Source organism: Rhipicephalus microplus, unplaced genomic scaffold (genome assembly GCF_043290135.1).
Source record: "Rhipicephalus microplus isolate Deutch F79 unplaced genomic scaffold, USDA_Rmic scaffold_35, whole genome shotgun sequence".
Taxonomy (NCBI): Eukaryota; Metazoa; Arthropoda; class Arachnida; order Ixodida; family Ixodidae; genus Rhipicephalus; species Rhipicephalus microplus.
In genome coordinates this window covers 3,255,617-3,262,773 of record NW_027464608.1, presented here as the reverse complement: position 1 = coordinate 3,262,773, position 7,157 = coordinate 3,255,617, and positions in this window count along the sequence as shown.

Genomic DNA, 7,157 nt, shown 5'->3' with positions numbered 1-7,157 from the left:
GCAACTAGAAACGCCACCACTAGAAACTCAACAATTAAAAACTCTGCAACTACAAACTCTGCAACAAGAAAATTCACAACTAGAAAGTCCACAACTAGAAACTCCACAGCTAGAAACTCCACAACTATAAACTGCGCAAATAGGAACTCCACAACTAGAAACTCCGCAACTAGAAACTCCACAACTAGAAACTCTACAACTGGAAACTCCACAACTAGATACCCTGCAACTAGAAACTCGAACACTAGAAATTCCTCAACTAGAGACACCACAACTAGAGACTCTACAACTAGGCACTCCAAAACTACGGACTCCACAACTAGAAATTTCACGACTAGAAACTCCACAAATTGAACCTCCACAACCAGAAACTCCACAACTAGAGGCTCCACAACTAGAAACTCCACAACAAGAGATTCCACAGCAAGACACTCTGCAGCTAGAAACTCTGCCACTAGAAACTCCACAGCCAGAAACTCCACAACGAGACACTCCACAACTAAAAAATCACAACTGAACCTCCACAACTAGAGACTCCACATCTAGAAACTCCCCAACTACAGACTCTGCAACTAGAAACTTCCAACTAGAAACTCTGCAATTGAAACTCTGCCAGTAGAAACTCCACAAATAGAAACTCCACAACTAGAAACTCCACAACTGGTAACTCCTCAACTAGAGACTCTGCAACTAGAAACTTTGACACTAGAAACTCCTCAACTAGAGACTCCACAACTAAAGACTCCAAAACTACAGACTACACAACTAGAAATTTCACATCTAGAAATTTCCCAACTTCAAACTCCACAACATGATACTCCACAACTAGAAACTTCACAACTAGAGACTACACAATTAGAAACTCCACAAATAGAAACTCTAACACTAGAGATTCCCAATCTCCAAAACTAGAAACCCCGTAACTAGAAACTCCGCAACTAGAAACTCCGCAACTAGAAACTCCACAACTAGAAACTCCACAACTAGAAACTCCACAACTAGAAATTCCACAACGCTAATCTCCACAACTAGATACTCCACAACTTGAAACTCCGGAATTGAAACTCCGCAATTGAAACTCCGCAACTAGAAACTCCACAACTAGAAACTCCACAGCAAGAAACTTCACAACCATAGACTCCACAACTAGAAAACCCAACACTAAACCTCCACAACTAGAAACTCGACGACTAGAAACTCCACAAATAGAGACTGCAACTAGAAACTCCGCAACCAGAAACTGCACATCTAGAAACTCCACAACTAGAAACTCCACAACTAGAAAATCCACAACGCTAATCTCCACAACTAGATACTCCACAACTAGAAACTCCGCAATTGAAACTCCGCAATTGAAGCTCCGCAACTAGAAACTCCACAACTAGAAACTCCACAGCCAGAATCTCCACAACTAGAGACTCCACAACTGGAAAACCCAACACTGAACCTCCACAACTAGAAACTCCACGACTAGAAACTCCACAAATAGAGACTCTGCAACTAGAAACTCCGCAACCAGAAACTCCACATCTAGAAACTCCACATCTAGAAACTCCACAACTAGACACTCCGACTACAAACTCCACAACTAGAGACTCCACAACTGCAGACTCCGCCACTAGAAACTCCGCAACTAGAAACTCTGCAACTAGAATCTCCACAACTTGAAGCTACGCTACTAGAGACTCCGCCACTGGAAGCTCCGCAACTAGAAACTCCACAACTACAAACTCCACAACTAGAAACTCCACAACTAGAAATTCCGCAACTAAACATTGCACAACTAGAAACTCCAAAACTACAAACTCTGCAACCAGAATCTCCACATCTAGAAACTCCACATCTACAAACTCCACAACTAGAAACTCCGACCACAAACTCCACAACTAGAGACTCCACAACTAGAGACTCCACAACTGCAGACTCCGCAACTAGAAACTCCACAACTAGAAACTCCACAACTAGAAATTCCCCAAATCTAATCTCCACAACTTGATACTCCACAACTAGAAACTCCGCAATTGAAACTCCGCAACCTGAAACTCCAAAACTAGGCACTCCGCAACTAGAAACTCAACAACTAGAGACTCTACAACTAGAGACTCCAGAACTAGAAATTCCACAACTAGAAACTCCAAAACTAGAAACTCTGCAACTAGAAACTCCACAACACGACACTCCCCAACTAGAAACTCCACAACTAGAAGCTCCGACTACAAACTCCACTACTAGAGACTCCATTACTAGAGACTCCACAACTAGAGACTCCGCGACTAGAAACTCCACAAGTTGAGACTGCAACTAGAAACTCCGCAACTAGAAACTCCACATCTAGGAACTTCACATCCAGAAACTCCACAACCAGAAACTCCGACTACAAACTCCACAACTAGAGACTCCACAACTAAAGACTCCGCAACTAGAATTTCCGCAACTGGAAACTCTGCAACTAGAAACTCCACAACTACAAACTCCGCTACTAGAAACTCCACAACTAAAAAACTCCCCAACTAGAGCCTCTGCAACTACAAACTCCGCAACAAAAAAATTCACAACTAGAATGTCCACAACTTGAAACTCCGCAGCTAGAAACTCCACAACTAGAAACTGCGCAAATAGAAACTCCACAACTAGAAACTCCACAACTAGAAACTCCGCAACTAAACATTGCACAACTAGAAACTCTAAAACTACAAACTCTGCAACCAGAAACTCCACATCTAGAAACTCCACATCTACAAACTCCACAACTAGAAACTCCGACTACAAACTCCACAACTAGAGACTCCACAACTGCAGACTCCGCAACTAGAAACTCCACAACTAGAAACTCCACAACTAGAAATTCCCCAAATCTAATCTCCACAACTTGATACTCCACAACTAGAAACTCCGCAATTGAAACTCCGCAACCTGAAACTCCAAAACTAGGCACTCCGCAACTAGAAACTCAACAACTAGAAACTCTACAACTACAGACTCCAGAACTAGAAATTCCACAACTAGAAACTCCAAAACTAGAAACTCTGCAACTAGAAACTCCACAACACGACACTCCCCAACTAGAAACTCCACAACTAGAAGCTCCGACTACAAACTCCACTAATAGAGACTCCATTACTAGAGACTCCACAACTAGAGACTCCGCGACTAGAAACTCCACAAGTAGAGACTGCAACTAGAAACTCCGCAACTAGAAACTCCACATCTAGGAACTTCACATCCAGAAACTCCACAACCAGAAACTCCGACTACAAACTCCACAACTAGAGACTCCACAACTAAAGACTCCGCAACTAGAATTTCCGCAACTGGAAACTCTGCAACTAGAAACTCCACAACTACAAACTCCGCTACTAAAAACTCCACAACTAAAAAACTCCCCAACTAGAGCCTCTGCAACTACAAACTCCGCAACAAAAAAATTCACAACTAGAATGTCCACAACTAGAAACTCCGCAGCTAGAAACTCCACAACTAGAAACTGCGCAAATAGAAACTCCACAACTAGAAACTCCACAACTAGAAACTCCGCAACTAAACATTGCACAACTAGAAACTCTAAAACTACAAACTCTGCAACCAGAAACTCCACATCTAGAAACTCCACATCTACAAACTCCACAACTAGAAACTCCGACTACAAACTCCACAACTAGAGACTCCACAACTGCAGACTCCGCAACTAGAAACTCCACAACTAGAAACTCCACAACTAGAAATTCCCCAAATCTAATCTCCACAATTTGATACTCCACAACTAGAAACTCCGCAATTGAAACTCCGCAACCTGAAACTCCAAAACTAGGCACTCCGCAACTAGAAACTCAACAACTAGAAACTCTACAACTACAGACTCCAGAACTAGAAATTCCACAACTAGAAACTCCAAAACTAGAAACTCTGCAACTAGAAACTCCACAACACGACACTCCCCAACTAGAAACTCCACAACTAGAAGCTCCGACTACAAACTCCACTAATAGAGACTCCATTACTAGAGACTCCACAACTAGAGACTCCGCGACTAGAAACTCCACAAGTAGAGACTGCAACTAGAAACTCCGCAACTAGAAACTCCACATCTAGGAACTTCACATCCAGAAACTCCACAACCAGAAACTCCGACTACAAACTCCACAACTAGAGACTCCACAACTAAAGACTCCGCAACTAGAATTTCCGCAACTGGAAACTCTGCAACTAGAAACTCCACAACTACAAACTCCGCTACTAGAAACTCCACAACTAAAAAACTCCCCAACTAGAGCCTCTGCAACTACAAACTCCGCAACAAGAAAATTCACAACTAGAATGTCCACAACTACAAACTCCGCAGCTAGAAACTCCACAACTAGAAACTCCACAACTAAAAACTCCACAACTGGAAACTCCACAACTAGAGACTCTTCAACTAGAAACTCGAACACTAGAAACTCCTCAACTAGAGACTCCACAACTAGAGACTCCACAACCAGGCACCTTAAAACTAGGGACTCCACAACTAGAAACTCCACGACTAGAAACTCCACAAATAGAGACTCTGCAACTAGAAACTCCGCAACCAGAAACTCCACATCTAGAAACTCCACATCTAGAAACTCCACAACTAGACACTCCGACTACAAACTCCACAACTAGAGACTCCACAACTGCAGACTCCGCAACTAGAAACTCCGCAACTAGAAACTCCGCAACTAGAAACTCCACAACTAGAATGTCCACAACTAGAAACTCCGCAGCTAGAAACTCCACAACTAGAAACTGCGCAAATAGAAACTCCACAACTAGAAACTCCACAACTAGAAACTCCGCAACTAAACATTGCACAACTAGAAACTCTAAAACTACAAACTCTGCAACCAGAAACTCCACATCTAGAAACTCCACATCTACAAACTCCACAACTAGAAACTCCGACTACAAACTCCACAACTAGAGACTCCACAACTGCAGACTCCGCAACTAGAAACTCCACAACTAGAAATTCCCCAAATCTAATCTCCACAACTTGATACTCCACAACTAGAAACTCCGCAATTGAAACTCCGCAACCTGAAACTCCAAAACTAGGCACTCCGCAACTAGAAACTCAACAACTAGAAACTCTACAACTACAGACTCCAGAACTAGAAATTCCACAACTAGAAACTCCAAAACTAGAAACTCTGCAACTAGAAATTCCACAACACGACACTCCCCAACTAGAAACTCCACAACTAGAAGCTCCGACTACAAACTCCACTAATAGAGACTCCATTACTAGAGACTCCACAACTAGAGACTCCGCGACTAGAAACTCCACAAGTAGAGACTGCAACTAGAAACTCCGCAACTAGAAACTCCACATCTAGGAACTTCACATCCAGAAACTCCACAACCAGAAACTCCGACTACAAACTCCACAACTAGAGACTCCACAACTAAAGACTCCGCAACTAGAATTTCCGCAACTGGAAACTCTGCAACTAGAAACTCCACAACTACAAACTCCGCTACTAGAAACTCCACAACTAAAAAACTCCCCAACTAGAGCCTCTGCAACTACAAACTCCGCAACAAAAAAATTCACAACTAGAATGTCCACAACTAGAAACTCCGCAGCTAAAAACTCCACAACTAGAAACTGCGCAAATAGAAACTCCACAACTAGAAACTCCACAACTAGAGACTCTTCAACTAGAAACTCGAACACTAGAAACTCCTCAACTAGAGACTCCACAACTCGAGACTCCACAACCAGGCACCTTAAAACTAGGGACTCCACAACTAGAAACTCCACAACTAGAAACTCCACAGCCAGAAACTCCACAACTAGAGACTCCACAACTAGAAAATCCACAACTGAACCTCCACAACTAGAGACTCCACGACTAAAAACTCCACAAATAGAGACTCTGCAACTAGAAACTCCGCAACCAGAAACTCCACATCTAGAAACTCCACATCTAGAAACTCCACAACTAGAGACTCCACAACTGGAGACTCCGCAACTAGAAACTCCGCAACTAGAATCTCCGCAACTAGAAACTCCAAAACTTGAAACTCCCTAATTGAAACTCCGCAACTAGAAACTCCACCACTAGAAACTCAACAATTAAAAACTCTGCAACTACAAACTCTGCAACAAGAAAATTCACAACTAGAAAGTCCACAACTAGAAACTCCACAGCTAGAAACTCCACAACTATAAACTGCGCAAATAGAAACTCCACAACTAGAAACTCCGCAACTAGAAACTCCACAACTAGAAACTCTACAACTGGAAACTCCACAACTAGATACCCTGCAACTAGAAACTCGAACACTAGAAATTCCTCAACTAGAGACACCACAACTACAGACTCTACAACTAGGCACTCCAAAACTACGGACTCCACAACTAGAAATTTAACGACTAGAAACTCCACAAATTGAACCTCCACAACCAGAAACTCCACAACTAGAGGCTCCACAACTAGAAACTCCACAACAAGAGATTCCACAGCAAGAAACTCTGCAGCTAGAAACTCTGCCACTAGAAACTCCACAGCCAGAAACTCCACAACGAGACACTCCACAACTAAAAAATCCCAACTGAACCTCCACAACTAGAGACTCCACATCTAGAAACTCCCCAACTACAGACTCTGCAACTAGAAACTTCCAACTAGAAACTCTGCAATTGAAACTCTGCCAGTAGAAATTCCACATCTAGAAACTCAACAACTAGAAACTCCACAACTAGAACCTCTGCAACTAGAAACTCCACAACCAGGAACTCTACAACTAGAAATTCCACAATTAGAAACTCCGCAACTAGAAACTCCACAACTGGTAACTCCTCAACTAGAGACTCTGCAACTAGAAACTTTGACACAGAAACTCCTCAACTAGAGACTCCACAACTAAAGACTCCAAAACTAGAGACTACACAACTAGAAATTTCACAACTATAAATTTCCCAACTTCAAACTCCACAACATGAAACTCCACAACTAGAAACTTCACAACTAGAGACTACACAATTAGAAACTCCACAAATAGAAACTCTAACACTAGAGATTCGCAATCTCCACAACTAGAAACCCCGTAACTAGAAACTCCGCAACTAGAAACTCCGCAACTAGAAACTCCGCAACTAGAAACTCCACAACTAGAAATTCCACAACTAGAAA